Source organism: Pyrgilauda ruficollis, unplaced genomic scaffold, assembly GCF_017590135.1.
Source record: "Pyrgilauda ruficollis isolate IOZ18807 unplaced genomic scaffold, ASM1759013v1 scaffold26, whole genome shotgun sequence".
Lineage (NCBI taxonomy): Eukaryota > Metazoa > Chordata > Aves > Passeriformes > Passeridae > Pyrgilauda > Pyrgilauda ruficollis.
In genome coordinates, this window is record NW_024523933.1 from 8,507,625 (window position 1) to 8,533,162 (window position 25,538).

At 35.2% G+C, this 25,538-nt stretch overlaps 1 long non-coding RNA gene across 1 annotated transcript in view; it reads left to right on the forward strand.

The window, feature by feature from the left end:
- LOC121355652 overlaps positions 1–22,462 on the forward strand; it is an 88,360-nt gene extending 65,898 nt beyond the window's left edge. The window contains exons 3-4 of the long non-coding RNA XR_005955451.1: positions 1,317–1,393; positions 22,270–22,462. This is a non-coding gene — a long non-coding RNA (uncharacterized LOC121355652). The remainder of the gene's footprint in view (positions 1–1,316; positions 1,394–22,269) is intronic.
- The last annotated feature ends 3,076 nt before the right edge of the window (positions 22,463–25,538 follow it).

Sequence of the window (25,538 nt, forward strand, 5' to 3'; positions counted from 1 at the left end):
AGTGAAGACAAATTTTATAACTATACAGTTCTTGATTCCATATTTCTCTGTTTGTTTGTTTGGAGATTTTTGCCTAGAAAATTTAATACTACAGAACTTTTAAATTTTCTTCATGTGAATTATTCACTTCAGTGTCTTGAGACTTCTATCTTAGAAGAAACCAAATTGGACAGTGAAAATCCTTATTTCCACTGGGATTTTTATTTTTAGAATTTTTTTGCTTTCCCTCCATCTGCCTTTGAGCAATTTTTTGTGCTTCAAGCATGAACAAGCAATATGAATCCAATTCCTAGTTTTTGTGAGGCGCATTAAGTTACATGAAATGCATCTCAGATCAGCTTTTTTGGAGCTATGCATTTGTTTAACTGTTTCATCATCTCACTGACATCAAATCTTTCCAAAACCCAGAGCTATATACTATGAAAAAAATGAATATGTCTGAAGTGGATGTGAAGATGAGAAGGAAAAGCAAACAAGTAGGCACCATATTGCTTTTTGACAAGGAAGGGTTCCACTCTGATTTTCAAGCTAGCAATCAGTCAAAACCATCACATTTTGGGATTATAATTCAGTCACCTCAATTTACTTACAGGTAAGGTACAATAGCAGACAGTTAGTACTTGCTTTCAAAAAACACTTCAAAGACTATGAAGAACAAAAGGCAAACAATCAGTTTCTCCTTTCCCCTTTCCTAGCTTTGATTCGATTGCAGCAGAAAGAAATGAGTGTTGGCCTTTTTCTCCTGCCCATCCACAGGGCAAGGTATTATCTTCTGTACTCAGGAGGAGAATCAAGGTTGACCAAAGCGTTTCTCACTTTACCTTGCTTCTATTAACTGAGATTCACATTCCCTTTCTGTTACAATGTTGTTCCTTCAACAGTTTGCATCAGTTTTTATTTACTGCCAGTAACTACTGTGTAGAAATAGCTTCAGAGGCTATATTCTAAATGAAAGGAACCCTTCAATGTACTTGAATTCCTTAGCTGTTACTAATTATTAGCGGTAGTTGTATATTTATATCTATATATATGTTTACATGCTCTCTCTCTCCCTTTATAGATATATATATATATATATATATATGTATATCTACTGATTGAGACTTAAAAATTCAAGCCAGGAGGAACTAATTAGTAGGTCACTACAACAGAGCAGTTGTTCTGGTACTGCTGCTTGGAACGTTTGTTAGATTTTTGCTATTAAACTGGATAGTCTTTCTTATTTCTTTGCCAGAAAGAAATAATTTCTTTGCTTTGTCTGAGTTCTCAGTAAGTTTCCCACATAAGAATTATTTGTGCTTGTATTGTTTTCCCAGAGCACACGATATTCATCTATTGAGACAGAGTTGGGCAGATGTGGTCAAGATCTTGCATACTTGAGTGGTTCTTTTGGGTGAGTTTCACATCTAAATACATTAATGGTTGTTCTGATAGAAAATACTTCCAAACAGTTGCAGAAAATTTAGTCAGATCTTTGATTGTTGGAAAAGGCAAATGAAAAGTAAAAATAATACTGGGTCTTAGTATTTCAGTCAAAAAATTATGCAAACTCATTCATTAACTGATCAAAATTTTTTAAAAAAACCCCAACACTCAAAATCCAATGCTTCCCCTCAAAAACCCTACCTTTTTGCTGATTCTTGTCTAATGAATAAACTCTTTGAGAACTTACTGTTGTAAAAATTGAACTGCGTGTGTGGATAATAATCCCATTCTTTTTTGCTTATATTAGGATCAAAGGATAATTCAGACTGGGACATGAGGACTTTAGAGTCCAGCGCCTGCTCCAAGCATGGCCAATTGTGAGGTTAGACCAAAATGCTCAAGACTTTCTCCACCCTGGCCTTCAAAACCTCTAAAGATCTAGACAGAGACTTCATAGGGCAGCCTGGTCCACTGTCCTAAAGGGGATAATGCTTTTCTCCTTATAGCCATTCTGAACTGCTCTCATTTTAGTCTCAGACTCATTATCCAATATCACACCATCTTGCTGACCCTTTGCTGAATTTTCCTATTTTTGATGTCTTTTTTTTTTTTTTTTTTTTTTTTTTTTTTTTTTTTTTTTTTAATTATGACCCCGAAGTGGATGTAGGAGCTAGATGAGGAATGCTGAGTAAAAGGGATAATCACTTCCCTTGATCTACTGACTGTGTCCCCATAAATACATCCCAGGATTCTGCTGGCCGTCTTTGCTGTCTAGGCATACTGTTGGCTGATGTTCAACTTCTGCCCACTCCCCAGCTATCATTTCCCAACTTGTATTGCTGGTCAGGGGATTTTACATCCCAAGGGCAGGGCTTTGCTTTAGTCCTTGTTGAATTTCACTATGTCCTTGTCAGCTCATTTCCCCCATTTTCTATTACTCTCATAATGACAGTGCTACCTTCAATAATATCTACGGGTTTCTGTGATTATTAATTTGAATATGCCTTCCTGTTATACATGACTTAATACCAATACTCTTTGAAATGAGGCACTGTGCTTGTACAATGGAAGTAAAGGTTTTTGGCTCTGTTGAACATACATATCTTGACCTGTCATAAAAAGATATTTATCATTTGCTTTTTATGATCCTTACAACTGACCACCAGAACCTGGATTTTTTAGGTCTTTTAATTCTATCTGCACTCTATCTTAACTCAGAGATTCCTGTTATGATTACTCCTTCATAGTATGGCTTGTCACAGTGTTGAAGATGAGTAAGAAGGAGGACCCTGATTATTAATAGTCCAGTCAGTCTCACTTCAGTCTCTGGTAAAATTCTGGAAAAGGTTATTTTGAGCGTTATTGAAAACCACTTGAGAGACACTGGTGTCATTGGTCATAGCCAGCACAGATTCACAAGGTTTAATCATTAAGCTGGTTCTGCTTAACCAACTTAATTTCCTTTTACAATAAGATACTTCAACTTATAGACCAAGGCAAGACAGAAGATGTGATTTTTTTTTTTTTATTTTCATTTTTTTTAATTTTAGCAAAGCTTTTGCTACTGACTCTCATACTCTCTTCAGGACTCATGTCCAACATACAGCTAGACAAATCCATAATACATTTGATGAGGAATTGGCTAATGCATTTGACTCACACTGGGATGGTGGCAGTCATCAGTAGGGTGCTGCAATGTTTAATTTATAAACCCAGTCCTCTTTAATATTTTTATAAATATTCTGGATGCAGGAATTGCACATTAGTTTTGTCAGCAACATAAAATTAGGAGGTGCCATAGGAAATGCAAGGGTAAAGGCCTTTCAGAGACATCTGGGTAGAATACAGAACTTCAATCACCAACACTATGAAATTGAATAAGAACAAGCACTAGATGCTACAGGTAAAATTGTGTAATCCTTGTTGTAGATATAAATGGGGGGATGAGAGCTTGGAAAGAATCCCTCTGGAAGCAGATCTGGGAGTTTGGGTTTATTCTAGGTACTTGTGCCAGGGAGTTGGGTTTGATGATCCCCACTGATCCCTTCCAATTTGAAACATTATATGATTCTATGAATCTTTGACTTTTGTATAATTGAATTAAATATCTATTGTTTCTGTGCTCACAGCTATGGAGTTTCTCTGAGACTCCCATTCAAAGTTTCCCTGCCTTGACATCAGCACATTTCACAGTAGATACAGTAGATACACTCGTAGTTTAGTTCCAAGATAATTCAAATATTACATAAAATAATTTCCTCAGTCAGTAATTGTGGAACTTTGTTCCTCAAATGATGACTTCTTATAAGTAGGAAAACTCTTATTACTCTAGAGTGTTTATTATGTATTGTGTTCACCAAGAGTTTGGTGTAATAGAGCATATTTGTAATAAACTTCTGAACAGTTGCTTGAAATATCTTTTCAGAAAATCAGGAGTGAATGGTACTATAAATGAAAACTAGAAGCAGAGTGTAAATACAATGCTAAAGGCACAGACAATCCCATTACTTGGAACATATCCTTTTGTTTGTTTCTGTGTACAATATTCAGCACAGATTTTTATAGTCAGGCAATTATTAATAACTTTTAAATAGTAGCAGCAATTTATTTTGCATGTTGTTTCATGATAACATTGTAGACTACTAGAAGCCAAACATTTTAGGTTCCATTAAATCATGAAGTCTAGAAATCCCCCTTATTAATACTGGTAATAATAAAAAGTTGCAAATTTTGATTAATTGTTCCTGCGTCGAAGTGGCATCTATTTAAATTTGCAGAGTGCAGCCATGCTTTAGCTGTCATAACTGGTTTGTTACCCACATTCAGCAGATCTTTCCTTTTACATGGTACTCACAAAATGCTAGTTCAGATTCATTGAGATAAATGGAAATCATTATGTTGAAATTATTCCCTTAACTAAATATTTTATAATGAAGACACTGTATGTTCTATGAGGGATTAAAAAGAAAAAAGTAAAACATTATGTATGATACTAACTCAAAGACAAGCTACCATAACAAATTGAGAAGGGCATTCACGATAAGCCCCAGTAATCAATCTTAAGTATTCTGGTGGTCTGTTAACACAACTTGTGGTAGCACCTGTGCTCAAATGGCATTTAGCTTTCCTTGGCAGTCTTTCATGAGTCCTTTCCTACCTTTTAAAAAGCTTCAATCTAAGAGTTCCTATCGTACTGCAAAAAACAGATGTAATGTATGCTTCACTAAAACCATGATCTGGGAGATGTAAAAGCAGAGATCAAATTTATAAGAGATACCCTGTTTCTAGTGAAATATAATGTGTTGTGACTCCCTCTGGGGTATAATAAAACTTACTGTTAACTTAAAACTATTTCTGGGAGCTGGACAGGAAAGTCATATACAGCTTGACCTTTACCAATTCATGCACACTTTCCATGGGCTACTTGAGTCAGTTAATAAATTCTTTTAAATCACTCTGGGAAGTCCTATAGATGCATTTGGTGCACTACTCTGCTGTCTCTAGCTCACCATAGAACCTGAGCTCCAGACACAACAGATTTAAGATAATATAGGCCTCCCAGCTATGACTTCTGTCTTCTGTGTGTCTGCATGATTGATAGGATAGGTATTAAAAGTTAGGCACATTAAATGCCTTTGCACCTTTGTCTCTTGAGACAGAAGCAGACACTGATTACAAGCCTATTTCCCAGGTTGCTCTCTAACAGTAAGAGATTCTTATAAAGGGAGGAACACCATTTCTTCTACAGTCAGAGATTCCTAAATTTCTTTGCAGCTGAACACAATTTGCAATGTACTTTACAGAACCAGGGGAAGATGTGATTATACAAATACTCAATAAACTATAACCATTATGGCTACTTAGCCATTCTATGAATCTAAACCCCTGGTTAGGTAATTGCCATGCAGGAATCCAGCAGAAAAGTAGTTTTTTTAATAAAGAATGTGTTTTAAATCTAACTGTGTGTTATTTCAAATTATTCAGGCAGTTTTAAGTTTGAAGGAAGCAGAAAAAATATTTTGTTGACTGGCCATGTCAAGCATGGAAGATGAACAGAAGAAATTAATTCTGCAGGTCACTTGAGAACCTAGAGAGTGGTGGATGGAAAGGGGTTAAATGTCACAGTCCAACACATGCAAACAGACTTCTTTGTGATGAAAAGTAAACTCTGGTCAAGTCTTGTTACATGTGACTTTGTTTGTTATAGATGTGGAGTAATCTATCCTCAGAAATTATATTTGATTATGAAGATAATATTTGACAAGGAACATGGAGGACTAAAAGACGTAAGCACCAAATGAAAAATTTGGCATTCAGTAAAATATAAGTAAGCTAAAATATTAAGGAATTTCTCCAGAAACATCTACAAAAAAATGAAATTTTTTGGTATGCAACAGAAGCACAAGAAATTGTCTCAAAATATGTCTTTGTGTATACAGATATAAATGTATAAGTACATATTTGTAATTGATACAATACTATGGCTCAAGTAATAACATAAAGCAGGAAATTATAAAGACTATAGAAGTACGTTTTGGTTGGAAATATCAAATTACCTCCACAGGAGATGACTTTAAAATATATGATACTCAAGCACTCAAGCAGTAAATGCAAAAAATATATGCAAAATAACTTCCAAAAATATATAACATCCTAATTTTTTTCTCTTCCATGCTGTCACATATCACAAAAATATTACTCTTCTTTATTTTGACATCTTTTGTTCTTAAGGAAGGAGATGAGAACAGAGCTGTGGGACAGACTCATAAACAAAGTGAAACTCCTTAAAGTTGTGCGCATTACTTAAATGACTACTTGCATGTTTGCAATTACTTAAGAAAATATTTTTTAAAATAGATGAATATCTTTAATTTGCTGTTTTGGATTAAATACTTATGTGACGTGTCTGTGGAATAAAACACCAGAATCTTCAGCTAAAGATTTTCTTCTTTAGAATTTCAATATAGTGAAGAGACCCTTTTAGATATAATGTTTACTTCTGTCTATAATTCTTGTATTTTCTTAATTTAATCACCCTATAGAAAGCTATTTAAAAAATACAAGAAAGAGAATAAAAAGAGTAAGTCCAGAATTTTTTTTCATCGCTATTGTAGATATTTTTAGGAAGTCATTCTCTTAGCCTCACATAATCAAAAGAGTGCTAATACGATTTAAAAGATCTGAACTGTACAATGTTTCTAATACAAAAATTTCTAACAAAAGAAAAATTACCCCAATAAGATATTAAATTGCTTCTGTTAATAATTATGAATAAGTACTCTGATGTGCTCACATATTTTAATGATCCCTAGCATTTATTTTTGGTGAACCACAGTATGTCACTTTACCTCTTCAGTTACTTAGGTATATTGTCCACAATTCAGTCACACTTCATCTTTATTAACAAAGCTTTAATAATATTTAGGCATATAGGCTAAAGAAAACAATCTAGACTTCTTCCACAGTCAATGAAGAATTAAGTCCTTAAAAGGCTGCTTCACCCTAAGGTTGTTATTCAATTACCTTAAGAAGGGGCAAAATACCCTCTGCAGGTTCAACTCTTTTCTACTGACTGAAGATCTGGAATTAAATGGCTGCATTAGTATGCCTGAAAGAGATAAACATGAATTGCATCCTTAACCTGCTGGACTCTAACAAATGGTTCTCATCTGTTTGCTTCAAATAATTTTTCATAGTATACTCTGTATTACCTCCAAACCCATAAATTTAAGGCAATGTTTTAATAGTTTAAGCAGTATTTACATAAAAAATAGTATATTAATATTTACTATATGTGTATTACTGCTCCTTTCTACTGTTCTCCATCTGTACTTTTTCCATTGTAATTTTTTCCATTTTTACTATTGATGAGTGAGTACATGATTAACTATTTATTTTCATCATTAAGAACAGAATGAGTCAATATTTTGTTGCCTAACACCTTTTAATGACATTAAGGCCTCTTAACTAGTCCTTTTACAACATTATAGACAGATTCTTCCTTATCTTCGCACACGAACAAAAAACCATCTTTTTTGTGGTTACTTTATGTCCACAGGAGATAATTATGAAAATGTTATGAGTATAGCAAACATAATGCTTATTTTAGGATTTCCTGTATTATCTGTTAACAAGTCATCAGGTAATCATCACTGATTTATACAATATGTAAAGGAGTTTTACAATTCCATTACTTTCCTCTGGAGGAAGAGCTAAATTCTTACTGCTACCCAGGCAGACCAAACTATATGAAGTGGTTTAAAATCACTGAGCTATCATGATGTACCTAACTCTATATCCTAAATCTGGTGTTCAAGATTTTATTGAAGTGAGACTGAGTTGTCAGAACTACAGAGTAGATACAGTTCAAAAATTAGTGATGAGCATATAGGTGGTTGCAGGTTTATCTTGTTCTTATTCTACGAATAAAATTAGTGTCACCTACAGTACAAGATACTCTTTTTAATGCTCATGGTTTCCAATTCAGTAAATGCCGTTAATTAAAATAAAAGTGTTTATTGTGCACGGTGTATAAAAGGGAGAAAGGAGCTTATTAACTTGCACTATTACATCTGAGGTAATAGGCCTTTGAATCCTTAAGCAGCTTTTATCTGATCAAAGTACATTTCTAGTATATTGTTTTCTGTATCTAGAGACCAAGTCTTAGAAGAATCCCAGAAGACATTTTTTTCTTAAAACTAAAATCTATTATAATAATGATTCTAGAGGTCTTTTTTTAACTTTGCCAAAGAGATAGAAAATATTACTGTGGACTTTGACTTCATCCAGTATCAATGCCTGGAACCTGGTTATTTTTCAGGAGCTGAACTTCTCACCACCTAACTCAGGTCGAAGTTCACTAATGGTTACATGCAGATGTGAAATACAGTCATACTCCCCTGTAGTTGGCTTCAGTCACTCATTATCCAGTAGCTGGATCTAGACGTAATTCACCTCCGGTAGCTGGCATTTAAACCTTCAAACTGCCTGGCCACTCTGCTCTCTTGTTCTATCTGTTGGCTTGTGTGACTGTGAATTCTCTAGTAGCTCATATATGAGGCTGAAAATGGAGAGGTCATGCCTGTAGATGATAGTCAGAATTTATTTCAAAGACAAGTAGACTGTGGTGATAAAGTTTGACACTTAATCTAGCAAGGAGTTAGGAAGTAAGCTATGTAATGGGAATAGGTCATGAAATTGTACAAAACAGCACAAATGGATAAAGTAAAATCTAAACCAATCAGTCTCATCAGAATTCTACACTTGCCATTTTTCCTGTTACAGCAGTACTGACACTTACCATACAGATTAATGGACAAATGCTCATTAGTATCAGAGTCAAAATTATGATATAGAAAGTTTTTTAAGCATCAACTCAGATTCTCTTGTGTACGCTTCTCCTTCACAGGTCATTTTGAGTGCTAAATTTAATGGAGACAGTCTCTTGTAAGCAGTGAGCTGGTGATTTTCAGAGTCCTCAGCATCTTGGTTTGCTCAATGGGGAGAACATAGAGCCAGGGAAGGTCCCTGTCCCTTAATCTTAGGTACATGTGGGCTCATATTTATCCACTCAGTGGTCACAGTCTGCTCTGAAGTTCCCAGCTAAACTGTGAAAGCCCAAACATTTCCTGAGATTGTCTAGTGCAAAACCTGTAGTTTTTACTAATAAATGGGGGAAAATGATCTGATTTAGTGGGTGACAGTGCCTGGTTTAATTTTATGATGTTTGCCATCAGAATATTAACTTTATATAACTCTTTATGAAGGACAGAATGGCTTAGGTGAGAAATGTATAGACTTTAAAAACTTAAAAATATTTTAATGTATTTTTTTTTTTTACCTTTTTGAAAGTAAAAAATATTTTGCATTGAGAAAAGCACTTGGGCATATTCATCATTGTCCATAGTTCCGAGAAGTCAAATCCCTCAGGCAGTAAAGCCCTCAGGACTTAGTAAGTTAGTACAGCTGATATACAGGGCACTGTTGTTAAGAGTTCAGTCTAACAGTGGGAGAACGGTATGATTCAACTTGAGAAGAGATAAAGGCAAAAAGACTGACATTTGAGAAGTATAATCAGAGAAACTGGGAGGCGAGAAGAATTGCAGCCAGACCATAACTGTGATCTCTCTCTAAAAAAGTTTGATAATCCTTTGTCCACAGAAAATCACTCAGACTGTCAAGTCTTCAGGGATTAATGTACCAAAATAAATTTGTCTTTTTTATATGAAAAATATTTCAGCCCTTCCTTCATGTCCAGACATTTAAATGTCAGCATGGTGCTAAATGTTCCTCTTGTATTACAAAGTGAATCAGAGCTCTTTAAAGGAGCTGCTAGACTTTTAGTTTGGTTTGACAGAATAGTTATATAATTAAATGAACCAATAGGACTTTGTATCTACTAAATTTGATTCCGAGTGGTTACTTGTTAGTTCACAGCCCCCAACTACCCTAGACACATATTTTGTGATTTAGCAATTAATTAATTAGTATCAGTACTATTTTTGCATCATCTTTCAAAGAAATTCTTATTGCCATTTACACAAAATCACAAAATAAAGGTTACTTAGATGTGCAAGCAATGACTCAGGAGCACAAGCTGCCATTCAGCTATTCAGGCCCCCAGTGAAGCACAGTTTACTGCATTTTGTTATTTGATACCTGTTCATGTTAGAGCATTTTATTCTAGGGGAAAAAAAACATCTTTTTTTTTTTTTTTTTAATGGCCATGATGGCTGATGCATTATAGGCCTTCTTGGATTCCTTATATGGCCAATCATTTTTATACAAAAACAAACTACCCTCAGTTTCATTGTTTCATTTTTATTTTCTTCTTCAGCATTTTAAGTCTCTGCTAAAAGCTCTCAAAAAGTTTGCTTCTTCTAGTAGTTACCTACTGTGTTCAGTGATCATTCTTGCTTAACATTTATGCCAGAGACCAAGTTTTGCCTTGCTTCTGTTTCTAACTGATAGTGCATGACAAATGAGAGCTTCACAGGTTTTTTTTTGCTTAAAGACTTCTTAGGAAATCTCTACTTTTTTCCTCTTCCTTCTGCCATCTACACACAATCTTTCCTAAGTTAAAACAAAGCAATGTTTCCCAGATATGTGTTTTTATTCATATACATTTCATTAACATTTTATATTACAAACTTATATTACACACAATTTTTTGTTATCTTCTGATTTTCCCACTGAACTTGGAGAGGGGAAGGGGAAGCTTTTTTCTTGCAATTTTTGTAATTTAAGATCAGAATATTTTTATTAAAAAATGCAAAAGTGATTTTCTCTCATTTTGGATGATTATGTAAAACTTATTTTCATAGATTACATGATAACTGTTGATTGTTTCATTTTAAATTTTAATACAGTGATGATCTAATCCACTAATCCTTACTGAATGCAATGGTAGGAACCTTCAGTTATACATCAGAAGCAGTTCAGCAGGCACTCACAATACGTCAGAAACATAAACTCCTACAACCAAATATAATGATTTATTGATTTCTGAATCTTCAAATTCCTAGCACTGGTACTTCTATTTCTGTCAAAATTAAATGAAAAGCAGAAATCTTATTCATAATAAGAATAGGAATAGGAACTTTTAATCCAGCATAATTTTATGCGTAACACTTGTAGGACATTATAGCTGGATAATTTTCTGAAGAATTCCACGTTATGTTCAAGAATATTTAAATGCCAGGAAAGTAAAACATGTGAGAAGCTCCCTGCAGCACTGACAAAAATAAAATGCAACACTTTATGGTGAATTTTCAAGAAAATATACTGCATTTGATTATTTTGAGTTTCAAAATTCTCATTGAAATTATCTGCTACTGAGGAATGAAAGACTGGCACAGAATCAATAAATATTCAGAGAATGCAAAGACCTCAACAGTATTCTACAAAGAAAACATTTGGGCTGCTTAGCATATGCATGCTTTGAATACCCATTTAAAACAGGGAATTAGAATCAAAATGTAGTTTTCAGAACTTACACTTTTTCTAGGCTTCTAGGGTTTGACTGGTGAGATAGTGGGTACTCAGCTCATTGGTAAGTAAGATCTCAGGAAAGGACAGGGTTCTCTTTGATTGTAAGAGCCCTCACTGTGAGAGATGCCAGAAACCAGTATACAGACATTTTCAGCCTCCAATATCTCGGCAGAGTTTATTTGCAGAAAACAGATCGGCCCAAACGACTGCACCTAACACAGCCTTCCATAAACCAGGGGGACACAGTGCAGCATATCACAATTTTGTAAGATGCAGGTACAAACAGGGAAAGCAAAAGAAAGAGAAGGGTCAGACATATCAGTCTAATGTCTGACATATACAAAGTAACATGGTAGTTTTGGGGTGTTGGTTGGGAGTGTGTTATGTTCAGGCTGAGATAGGGATTTATATCAGTAAAGCTGAGTTTATGTAAGGTTAATCATTGGATTCCACATCTAATACCCATTCAGAGCAGTTTAGCGGCCCCCAGGATGAGAATTCTTTGCATACAAATTTAATATCTACAGTCTATTTTATTGCATTTCATCTGGTCAATGTCATCTGATTTCCTAATTTATGCAAATAATGGAACTTTAGAATGTACAGCTCAAGTATCCATTTCACAGTTTAAAGTTTTGCAGTTTAAAGTTTTACAGTTCAAGTATCCATTCTACAGTTTAAAAGAGAACACCCATAATTTAGCTTTACACAGGTAAGAAGATGCTGAGATTAATTTTATCTCTAAAGGCTTTATTGGGCATAAAAGCGTTACTCCATTTATGTCCACACAAATAATCTGTATAAGGATTACTCACTTAAGGTATGCAAAAGTGGTAAAGAAGTAAGGACTGATTATAGAGAAATGTGAAAAAACCTAACAGATCATCAAATCCCTGACTGCATTTCAGTATAGACTTCTCCTTTGAGATCTGGGGTACAGTGCTTTCTACTACATATGTATAGATTAAGTTGCAAAACAATCCTGAAGTTCCTATACTGCCTTATCAGCTGAGAATATGATCTCCCCAGAATTGCTATGCTGGAGCAGGTGGATTCCTGAAAGAAGGCTGTGAACCCATGGAAGGCCCATGCTGGAGCAGGTTCCTGGCAGGACCTGGAGATCTGTGTAAAGAGGGTATCTTGCTGGAGCAGGTTTCCTGGTACGACTTGTAACCCTGCGGGAGATCCGAACTGGAGCAGGGTTCTTGAAGCACTGCACCTCAGGAAAGAGGGATGCACGTTGGAGTAGTTAATGGAGAATGTTGGCTGTGGAATAGACTCACATTGAACAGGTTTGTGGAGGACTGTCTCCTGTGGAAGGCACCCCATGCTGGAGAAGGAGAATGCCTCTTCTCCCTGGAGAGCAGCAGGAACAATGTGTTATGAACTCACCATAACTCCCATTCCCTGTCTCCCTGTGCTGTTGGGAGAGAGAAGGTAGAAGGAGGAAAGGGCAAAGGGAAGGTATTTTTAAGACTTATTTTGTCATTATCCTGCTCTAATTTTGTCAGTAATTAATTCAATTAAAATTCCCAATTTAAGTCCCCTTTGTCCACTCACCACACTTGGTGAGTCATCTCTCCCCATCCTTATCTCAACCCATGAACCCTTTGTTACGTTTTCTATGCCCTGTACATTATAGAGATGAGTGAGTGGCTTTGGTGGGTGCTGAGCATCCAGGCAGAGTCCACCCACTACACATGGCATGATATTTTTGAATCATTCTACTGTTATAGTTTGACATGCCAAAAGCAGCTGGAATTAAAGGCAGATAGTATGTCTTAGAAAATTCTTGTTTTTAAAAAAAATTATTAAATTGTTAAAAAAAATGTTTGAATCCCATTCCTGCAGAACACTATATGTTAAAAAAACCAAAAATCTTTGAACTAGTTATTTGACAACTTGTTTTCTGAAATACCAGCTTTTACAATATGACCCCCCTACTACCCCAGTTATACGCCATTTCATAGATAAGCACAAACCAAAGCTAGTTACAATCAAAATAAAACATGTTAGTATTTTCCTAAGTCGATTCCATTGACATTTCATTGCTACTAGATTAAATCAGTTCTTAACCATTGTCATTAGATAAAATCTCTTCTTAAAGAGATGTCCCAACAAAAATTGAACTTGAATCATTGAATGTCTTTCTTTTCTCTTTTTCCTCTGGAAATGCACATCACGCAATGCAGGTATAGAGTCCGTAAAACACAAAATAACCTGTGCAACTTTAAAAATGCTATCAAGTAAAGAGTTACGGAATATTATTCCCAGTAGTGGTGGGATTTCCTTGGACTTGTCCGCCAGAGGGTTGGTGAGCCACCAAGAAGGATACACATAAGAAGGAACAAAAAACACTGGTTTTTTTCCTTCATACACACAACATGTAGTTAGACCGGGAAACTTTTTCACGCAAGTTTATATAATTCAAAAGAATACTGTGTTAGCTTATGAAAAATAAAACAGTTTGGGGTTACACAGGCACTTAATTAGACAAATTATAATTTTTTGAAGGGCGAAGATTATTAGAGGGAAATATGTGCTTTCCCTTTCCTTATGCCCTTTATGATAGAGATTGACATTTGGCTGCTACCAGAGGTAAGATGTTGATCTAACCCAGTACTTTTGACCTTATGTTTTTATGTTCAAGAAAAAAGGTACAGGCCAAGAACTGGAAATATCCCAGGCATTATTATGATCTGAAGACCTCCGCAGAGTGTTACAGGAGAATACTTGCTGAACAGGCTAGGAGTCTGACTGTGGTGATGAAAGCAAGAGCTATGAAATGTGAGGTTTTACACCAAAAGAGTTTCAGGAGGTTTCTCTAAACAGAAATGGCTTAAAATTTGCTTCCTTCATATACGGCAAAAATAGATGAAGTATTATTACACTCAAGATTTTATTTGAAAATACCCTATTTCTGACTGAAGACTGACACATTGAATGAAAGCTCTCTGGAAAAGAACATTGACATAGATACTATCAAAATTAATCTTTTCCACGTAGTTCAGACAAAAGCACCATGTTGCCTAAATCTAATTCTAGTTTTCATGCATGTATCTCCTAGAGTTTCAGTATTTTTTTTTTTTTCAATCTACAAAGATTGATTCAGCATTTTCTGAAAACCTGTAATCGAAATTGTATTTTTCATTCCTGGTACATGCCTCTTACCTGCAAAAATATTTTTAAGATTGGAATTAATTACCTATTTTTAAGGTTTGAAAATTCTTCTTGTTATTCGGCATTATTTTTCCATTTCTCTTTTAATACTGAAAACACTGGATTTGATTCTATATCTTACACAAAATCTTACGGGAAGTAGTTTTCATTTCTGAAGTTCTTGAGACAAGCTTTAATTCTGAAAGAAAGAAAGAAATTATTTGTTTTCTGCAAAATGCAGTTTAACATAAAGAAAGATTTACCCACAATCTAAATTATTCTTGCACTGGACCTTACTTATCTGTCATTTGAGTGAATACAAAAATTTTATCTAGCAGACAGTCTGAATTTCATTTTCTCCATCCCTCCTTCTGTCCCTATTTCCCTCCCTGCCTTCCTCCCTTTGGCTATACATCCATCTATCCCATCCTTACTTCTTTTCTAGAGAACCAAACAGCTGATCCTGGTAAGAATAACCATACGTCTGTGCAAAAAAACAGTTTGTAAAAATTGTTAACGTCATGGTCCCTCACCTTTTCCAGTTTGGCAAAAGCAGAATGTTACAAGTGCTAAGACATTTATCAAGACAATCTGCAGTTGATGCTTTTTTATATCCTTTTCTGTTTGAGCTCAGCCAAAAAATAGGATTTGCTCTGAAAACAGTAATGCCCAATAAATCAAGCTACACTCTTTTGCAATGTATTTCAGTATTTAATCCACTATCAGTAAGCTTACACACCATAAAACTTTCTCTGCATTGACTGCTCCAACAGCACAATTTGCACAAAGCACAGAGTATAAATTTTACATTATTGATATTCTCCTGATTATATATCCAAGGTTTTGCAATGCGCTATAACAATGGAGTTCACAGAGAAAATATTTCCTGTAAAGAATACAGAAACTGACAATGTAATAACTTTAATCACCAAAATAACATGTTTAATAATTTCCTAGTTTAAAAGTTTATAAAATCTCAAGGTGTATTCATATACATGTGAACATGTGAGAATTTCTATCTCTGTTTTAAACAACATGGGGAAAAATAATAAATTATCATGAACATATGAAACAAAATCAGTATAACTTCGAAAATTCTTTGGCATCTTTTCCAGGACATAAAGCAGAATCCAAGTGAGCATTTACAAAAGAATTTAATATACTTTGAGAGAACTGATAACATAATTTGTTTGTGAAAATTATGTTTTAAAACACGATTACTAGCAGTCCCATGTAATGTTACCATGCACAGTTTGGCTTGAAAAGGTGTAAAGGGTCCTGAGAAATGGTTATAAATTAGATTGACCTCATACTGCCATCCATTAAAAAAAGCCAAACATATGTCCCAGACAGCAACATGTATTAAACAATACATGCAGAATTGTGGAGTCACAACTAAGTAACTGCAATTTTTTTCTGTTGTCTTCCTGATTTAGGATATATCTCTCATAGGATGCAATGACTCTCATGCTCATGAGAAACACAAAATAACTGTACTTTCTTGCAATCATTTGTTTCAGAACAAGCCTTCTAATTTATTTTATTTTTTTTTCCTAAGCAGCTATTTCTTTACATTCTATGAGGAAAGAAGCTAAATTCAGGAACAATCAGATTACAGAATGTTTCACATTTTAATTTGCTTCTTTCATGATCCTGAAGCCCAAAATGTTAACTAGACTTTAGCTAGTGTTGCTAAAGCAATAGGGAAAAAAAGCAGCAATGTTCAATTTGGTGTCTTAATAAAAAAAACTCTTGGGGTTTTCAGGAAATTAATTATGGTTTTGAGACAGCTACGTGTTGCAACTGATGTTGAGAGAGTTCTAAAACACATCTTGTTGTAAAAATTAGTTTCCACTAGGGATACATTTAGATGCCCATCGTGTTTGTTCTATTTCATGCAATGGTGCATTTTTTAATATTTAAACACACAGTTGGATTGCTTCCTGGAAAGCTTTTAAAACTTGTCTGTTATTTTCACTGTTACATTGTAAGTGCATTACTGTCTTCCACTTCTCAAATATAAGATTTACTCATGGTGAACATTTTGATCTTTCCAAAGACAAATCCCCTGTACTTCTGCTCTCTCTAAGGTTTAAAATTCTGTAAAGTCACTACATAATTTTTCTCAGTAATTAAAATGGGTAGCACAGTTATGTGAGTATTTAAGTAAAGTATCCTGTGATTTTGCCAGAAACAATTAGCATGTCAATGTGATAATTAATAATTAAAAATTCAAATTGTCATATTTAATGCCTTGCATGTATTCATAATTGTCATTGACTGCTTCAGTACCTTAATTTTAATTAAAAATAAACAACAATGAAAGTATGTAGCATTTTCAGATAAAATATTAATTAAGTTTGTTGTGAATTACAATGTCCAGTGGGAAATAAGGAATTTGCTAAGCTGCCCTAATTGCCCTACAAAGTGTCTGTAAAAAAATTAAGTTTTATGAAAGACATTCCTGTTATTTGACAAAAAGCAGCATCTACTGGTTTATTCAGTGCAGTAATTTTTAGCAGCCTAGCAGAAAATAACGGGATCATTAAAACAAAATTCTCCTCTCCTGTCTGCACAATAGAGCACTTACTATCTATTCTGCTCTTCTTCCTTGAAGAGAGCTCTTTTTGCTGGCACTGGTGTTTCTACACATGCAGGAAGATCAGAGTGGCCCTATGAATCTGTTCTGTTCACATAAAAGAGGAAAATTTAGACAGAAGACTTTAACAAAAGATTAAGACTGAATTTTTCTTTTAGACACTGAATAGAATGCCAGCTGATACCTGTTGGAAATTCACATAAAGATTGAGAAGAAACAGCTGGGACTATATGTCCTTAATTTCCATGACAAAAAAAAAAAAAAAAATCATGTTTGTCTGTCTCACAGGTTTTTAACACAGACCACTGTTGTAGTAACTTAAGTGTTGCCTGATTGTACTTTTCTCCTAGATGCTTTGTGACACAATAGCTTTGGCTCAGCATATTACTACGAAAAACGAATGCAGGGTGGACTCCAAGACAGAAAATACTGTCCTAATTTCTCAGACAATGTGAATATGTCTAAGCAGAAAGCCTATAAGACATTTCTCTGTTCAAGGGACACCAGGGACAAGCTTCAACACATATGAGACATGGAAGCACATATTTCCCTTAATTCTTTAAATTGCAAACAGTTAATGATGAAAGATAGATAGTTAATGATGAAAATGATGTATAGACACTGGGTGTCTACACGAAGTGTTCAGAATTTCTCTCATATGCTCTGCTCCAGTTTGGTGTAAGCACTCAGTGTGAGGTGTGTCATAATATGGTGTCCAAAATATCTCACTTTCCCGTAATTCAGAAGATGTTGTTTCTTTTACTTGGAATATACACAGTGATTTCCTGTGAGACATAGAGAATTAGGTCTTCTCTTTGGTGTCCATTCAACCTGAAATATTTGTAACTATTTCTATTATTTACAGTTTTCTCTATCGATTGTTTTTAATACACTTGCCATGACAATTAATTGTTCTGCCATTTTTTCTCTCTCCAACCCCCCAAAAGCCCAAAAACTATAACCACCATAAACCTCATCCAAACCACAAAACCAAAAAAAAAAAAAAAAAAAGCACAAAAAGGCAATTCTCCGAAAAAAGACCACAGACATATTGATAGATTTGGTTCTTACAGAGAATAAAGGAATTCACATTAACAGAAAACATATAAAAGAAAAAACAAAAAAACAATTTCAGCATAGGATGATGTCTCTAGAATTCTCTATGTAAATCAGAAGGAAAATGCAAATACTTACAATTATTTCCTATACGTTCTCTCAAAAAATAGAATTTGCAAGGATATCGTTCAAACACGTCTATTTAAGTGAGCTGGAACATCAGTTTAAAACATATGCAAAGACAAGTCTTGTTGGTAACTTTAGTTGCATTGATGGACAATCTTTAGGCAATTGGATCTACTACTTAACTCATATGCAGGTATGTATGTATAAAATTTTAATCTGCTCTTTGAATCTAAATTCCATCCATAAAGTGTGACACCATCACTGCTCTTTTTACTTAATGACTACTTAGAAGGCAGAATGAAAATTGTGACTAATGAATCTAAGCAGCAAGTTACATGAACAAGGTGAATGAAATGTGACTTTTTTTCTTTCCTTCTCCCTTTTTTATGGCAATCCTGAAATAGAGAGTGTGATCATATAATTAATGACTGTATTATAAAGCATATGCACAAGAACACTGAACTAACATTTCATCTGACCTTAATGCTAGTATTTCCTCCTTGCACATGCTCAACAATTTACCACTCTTAGAGAATCTGAGTAAGTGTACTAAAATATATGGGACAATTCTGTGTATCATGACAAAGCCATCTGGAGCTTCCCTGATTGAATTCAATTCACAACTAAGTCCCACAAGCCAGATACCAAACCAAAGCCCCAAGCAGCTTACCTGGGATAAAGAAACATAGCTAATAGGTACACACAATAATTTGTTGATAGTGCAAAAAATTAAGAATCTGACAATGTCATTAGGAATAAAGTTGTCACAATACTAACATACCATCTCCAGTATTCTATCAGTGCTACTTCCCAGTAATAATAATTTAAACTTATATGTGTAAGCTTTCCAGTTTATATCCCTATTTCTGCTATTTTACCCTTGTTGAGCTGCTCTGAGTCCCTAAGAAGCTGGATGCTGGAAGGACTGCAGCAGATTTTCAGTATGACAAATAGTTTGCCAAGGGACATAGAGTACTAATGGTTGGCAATTCTACCTGCTTCCCCCAGAATTCACTACTTTAAGACATTTTCTAATGCACAGTATGCCTTCCTCTTTCTTCGTACATGATCTTTTTTTTTCTCTTTTTCATCCCCATAACCTCTTCACCCATCACTTTAAGTTGCTTTCCTTTGATGGCAAATAACTGGTGATCCATGACCTGCATGAAGCCCTGGGTTTTCCAGCTTCATCCTGTGCCTGCATTTTAAAGACTGCTCTCATGTATTATATTCTACAGTCATAGGTCGTTCTGCACTGAATGCCTACTGGTTAGTACTATTAGTGAAAGTTATGGTGATAATGGTTTAACAACAAAACTGAACAAAGACAACAACTAAAATGCATAATTTAACAGTCTGTGGTACTGCTGCTGTTAACTAACCTAAAACCAAAGTTTCAAGACATGTCCCTACAAAGCAAGACTCACAAATCCTAGTCCCAAGTCCATGCAGAGTTAAGGAAAAGCCTGAGGTCTCTTACTGGGAATGGAAGTACTATAATTATAGGTCTACAGTGTTATGGTATACATTGGTGCCACATTTCCATTTAAAGGTTAAATTTTTTTTTCCCAGGAAAGGTCCTCTTAGAAATTGTACTTCTAGTTAAGGAAGAGAAAATCATTGAAATGACAGAGTTGTATGTATTTGACAATTTTATTTTGTAAAATCTTTAAAGAAAATGAAAAAAATCATCCAGCAAATGGAGACTTAGCTCTTCAAGCATAACTACTACAGAAAAATAATGGTTTAACCCAGAAAATGCTGCAATGATTTGCCCTATTCCATTTAGTGAAATATCTCAATAAAATTGTATTCAGATACCTGGGCTGGGGAAGAAGAGATGGAGCAATCAGAAGAACTAAAGTTATGTTTGCAAGGTTTATGAAATTTGTCACAGACTCAGAACTCTATGTGACTTTAAATTACTCAGCAAATTCCATGACATTTCAGGTTATCAAGAAGTAGTACTTTTTCTAAATTCTGGTGGAGATGGCTTTAGTTTTGCACAGTATAAAGCTGTTATCACAATGTATGCAATTGCATTTACAAGAGGTTTTATTATCTGGGTATCTGCCTTGACAAGTATTTTCAACAGCTATGTAACTATGGTGGATAAATGCACAATGAAAATAGCTCTTTGATGATGTGTTACTAGGTCTTAATTTGAATTTTTTTGCAGTGATAGTGTTTTAGTAGAAAAATATATATTGGCTTCCTTGTATAACTTGTCTCATTGATGGTCTAATGCTTCCTGAAAATCTCCCATGCTTTATATTAAAAAAAAAAAAAAAAAAAAAACCCAAAAAAAAAAAAAAACAAAAAAAAAAACAAAAAAAAAACCAAACAAACAAAAAAAAAAAAAACCAAAAAAAAAAACCCAAAAAAAAAAAAAAACAAAAAAAAAAACCTAAAACAACAAACATTAAAAAAAAAGAAAAAAACAAACAACTCAAACAAAGGAATTACAGTCTTTTATAACTATAGCTAGTCCATATATGAAAGTTCAGCAGTATCATAAATTCATTTATTCTGAAACAGAAAATAGTTGGTTGAGGTTGCGATTTCTTGATCCTTAGAGATTTTTATGAACACAACTGGACAAGGCACAGTTATCTTCCTGTAACTACACCTGTTCTGAGACAGACATTGGACTAACTAATCATCTAGATTGCCTGAGGTCTGTTCAAAAAAAAGATTTTATCATGAGCATAGGTTTCTAGTGTGATATAGAATCATTAAGGTTGGAAAAGACCTCCAAGATCAACAAGTTCAACCTTAATATGAGAACTTCCAAGTTATTCAAGTTATTCATACACACACAGAGTAGGTATGGTAAATGGCTTCCAGGACACATAAATCATTCTGTAGGATAAAAAAATATTAAGAATCCTTAAAAAGGGAGGCAGAAAAGTGTTTTCTGATGTTGAGTTTTCAGTAAAAAATTGTGAGGTTGGGAAGCTATGTGTGAGCAAATTGTAATTTGCAAATCTATAATTCCAGATAATAATTATGCCTTGGGTGATAACATGTCTCCCCAAATAATGTGCTTCATGTTTAAGATGACAGCATGCAGCCTTTAACGAACAGATGACACAGATTTATTCTTCTCAGCATCCCACAGAAAAAAACTTACTATTTTTTAAGACCTTAAACTAATAGTTAGAAGCATGCAGAACATCTTGTTAATGTGTTCTAGATATGCTGATAAACCCTCATACCAATATATTGTATTTCTAAACTATGTAAGCTATTCTCCGCAGGTTGTGTATTTCAATATTACCATCCATCAAATTAGTCTAACTTGGTCAAAAGTAGAAAGTAAAATGTCAAACCTGCATGATCAAACCTTTGTTCTGGAGGAAAGACAAGTGCTAAATGATCCAGAACTGCAAGTAGGATAAACCAGTAGAAAAAGGACAAAATTTTTTTTGGTTTTTTTTAAAGGTGAATGTAGGAATGTACCCACTGTCGTTCTGGGTTTCTCTTAAGGCATGTTTATTCTGTAATAATCTGCTTAGCTGATCTTTAAAGAAGAATTTTGCGATATTTACTTTTATTTTTCATATTTATCAGTGTCGGTATATCTGAAATATTTAGTTGCCATCATATCTGAAATATTTAGTTGCCTCTGGTAAGAACAAGAGGCAAAACTTTCTCCTCAGTCACACTTTCTGTAGGAACCCTCATGTTAACCCTCATTCAGCAAAATGCAATGACTCTGGGCAACCACTGAGCTGTGATAACAAAACACAGCTGAAGGGTATATTAAACAGAGTATCTTTTTGTCTTGGAAATAAAAATCCTCTCGTAATCTGAAGAGAAACCAATGCAATAGACCAGGGACATACAAATGCATTATATACACCTGCCTGGAGACCAGCCCCTTACACCTGGTATATTTCTTTCTGTTACAGGTACCTCTTCACCAGAGAGATAATCAACAGTTGGAAAGACTTCAGAAGGTGTGTGACATGGACATCAGTCTTAAATGAACTAGATATATAATGCTTGTCGTGAACATTAAAAAAAAAAAATACAGTATTGGTACTGAAAACAGTGAAAATATCTTAACCATGTGAAAAGAAATTAAAACTAAATAAATTGATAAATTTTGAAACAAACTGTTATATAAAACATTTTTCATAGTGAAATATAAAATGGCTTTGCAAAGGAACTAGAGAAAATTTATAGTACCTTGCATACTTTAAATAACAAAACAAAAATAATATTTTCAAACATCAAAAAAATGCAGCACCTACCCAGAAAAGCTTTTCTTAAACCTGTACTCCCATTTGCGGTGGTTATAGAGCATTCAAAATAGCTCTAGCACTAGATTCACCTATACACCTATTTTTCAAATATTGTATCATACTAAATGCATATTTCAAGGTTCTGCTTATCACTTACTGCACATGGGGAAGATTTTTTCCTCTGGCCTTCATATACAATGTTTAAGTTTTTTTCACCTTTATATCAAACATTAGATGGTGATCACAGAAAAAGATAGCATGCACAGCAGAATGTGTAAGTTTTTTCACTGCTGTTCAGACCTGGAATTTTCCTTATTGATGTCTTGCTCAAGTATTCAGTGCTTATGTGACTTTGGTACAGGAAAAAATTCTCCAGACATTAATTTTTTATAAACCGCTAGGGATTATTATTCTTTCCCCTTTGGCATGGAGATCATCAAATTTCATACTGATGAAAGTAGAATACTTGCAGCACACTTGATGTTCCTTGCTCCCTTTTCCTACAACTTCACAGCTGTGAGCATTAGTCTTTTTTCAACTATATATGTATAGATTTCCTCCAGTTTCAGAAACTGCAAAGTACTTTGTGAGCTGTAGTTTGTCAGCTTTTACAGTGGATATTTTACACACACTTCAAATAGAATTTTGAGTGCTTGGGTGTATGTGGTTGCAATGGACAAAATTCAGCGACAAGTTGACACCTTATTCTATTTCAAAATACTTTCTAACAAAATCATCCTTTTTCTGTGCAACAGTTCCGCAAGCTTTTAACAAATGCTATCTGGCTGGAGCTAAGAATTTTCTTGTTAGGCTTCTTTTAACATTCACTACAATCTAGCTTCCATCACCTACTTATTCCTATCTATGCAAAAATCTCTGATTCCATTTATTTAAATGTTTCCAATATAAAAAAACCCAAAACATACAACCCTTTCTCTGCTTCATTTTGGCTTTTCTCACAGAGGTACTGCAGCTATTGGCTTTGTCACGTTTCTGTAAATATTCTTCCATCTTCTTTGATAGCTTTCCATCTGGTTTCCAACCTACCTTCTATGAACACTTCTTATTCTATACGTATCATACAGTTTTCCTTTTGTCATACTTTTTGTTAATTTTCTTTGTTGTTCTTTTTTTTGTTTTGTGGTACAGTTCTAGAATATAGGTATATTGCTGGTTTTCTTGCCTGTTTCTTTTTGTCTCTTAAGCTATTTCAGTGGGTACATGGCTGTGTCATTGCCTGTGCTTCAATACTTCAATTTCGGGGCCAAGTTTGTCGAGCAAGGCTGTACAACATCCAGAAGTTTTACCTAGTCTAGCTATCAAGCCAGCTGAGCTGAAACCATACTCCCAACATGAGCAAGGGATGAACCAGAGAAAAAAGTAACTTACAAAGTATCTCAGGACTGTGATGTTCAGACAGCTATGCTGAACTATCAAATGACGTCAGGGGAAAGACCTATGTTACCTTGGAGCATCTCTTGCAGGAGGGTCAAATCCAGCCACCTGAGTCAAGGCTGACACAGCTCCACGTTCTCTGGACCAAGTATAATGAACTTGAGCTTGTAGTCCCAGTAAGCACACAAACTGCCATCTGCAATGCACAAATAAGTACCTTCAGCCACACAGATCACAAAAAGCTCATACATGATCACAGTACCAACGGTCTCATCCTGTGCCTGTCTTCTACAGGATACCACACATCCATTAGTGCAAGACTGATCCCTATGTATAATATGGATTGTTGCCACAAAGTGGACACAGACGGTCCCTGTAGCTGTCACCTGGACATAGGAGAACACCTGAAATCATAGTGCCACTCTGCCAAAGCCCACTGGAACCCAGACTAGCTCGGTACACTCCAACAGCCAAACCAGGAACGGGGGACAGCTGGATACTGGGGCTTCCCAACAAGCAAACCTACTGACCCACAAACTCTACAACACATAAGTCCAAAGGCACCTCTGCACAAGGGTTTAAATACACCTACCAACCAGGGGGTGGATACAGAAAATCAACCAATAGGGGGATTTCAAGGATGGAGCAAGGAGATAACATCAACACTGTGGGACCAGTCAGGATAGGGAGAGGGGAGGGAAAGGTCACATGGGCCAATGGGATGTCATGGATTAGGGGATTTTCAAGTGGGTGTTTCAAACAGGGATTGGTCCAGGGGGTGAGTGGCAGGGAACATTCAGGAAAAAAGGGCAGGGTCACCTTGAGAGGCAGGGAAGGAGGGCAGGGTTGTCTAGATATGGAGGGATGGGACTAAAACAAAGGGAGGGGAATAGCTAGAGGGAGGGTACAACTTAGGGAAAACCAACTTGGGGAAAATGTTGGTGGATAACAGAATGAACCATTTAACAGTAACTTAATGAAATAAACACAAACCACAACACCACTCCAGGTCGCCTTTGCTAACACACCTGTGCACTGGGAACCTACAAACTCACACATCCCCACACTAACACACCACAGATTCCTCAGGAGTTGTCCTTGAACTCATGGTCCTTGCAGCAGGTGGTCCCAGATCCTTGTCCTTCCCATCTGCCTTGCAGGAGATGCAAACAAGCACAGACTCCATAGTGCCCCCACAGATGGGCAGTTCCTCCTGCGATCCTGATCTTAGAAACCTCTCTCCATCTCCCAGGCCACTTCACCAGCTGGCCATGAAGACTGGTTTGATCTATGTAGTGATCACGCTTTTGGCAAATCTTTAAGCATCAATCTCTTGCAGTTTTCTGAAAGAGATTCCATCCTATAGGTAGGATGACTGACTGTTTTTAACATTAGCGCTCTCAGCACTTTAGGTTTATGAGATCAGTTCCTGTCATTTTCCACAGTGAACAGAGTTTGCATTTATCTTTCTATATTTTTTATTTCTTTCTTGAAAGTGTTTCAGAGATAGAACATAAATAGTAGATATGGGAGTCTAA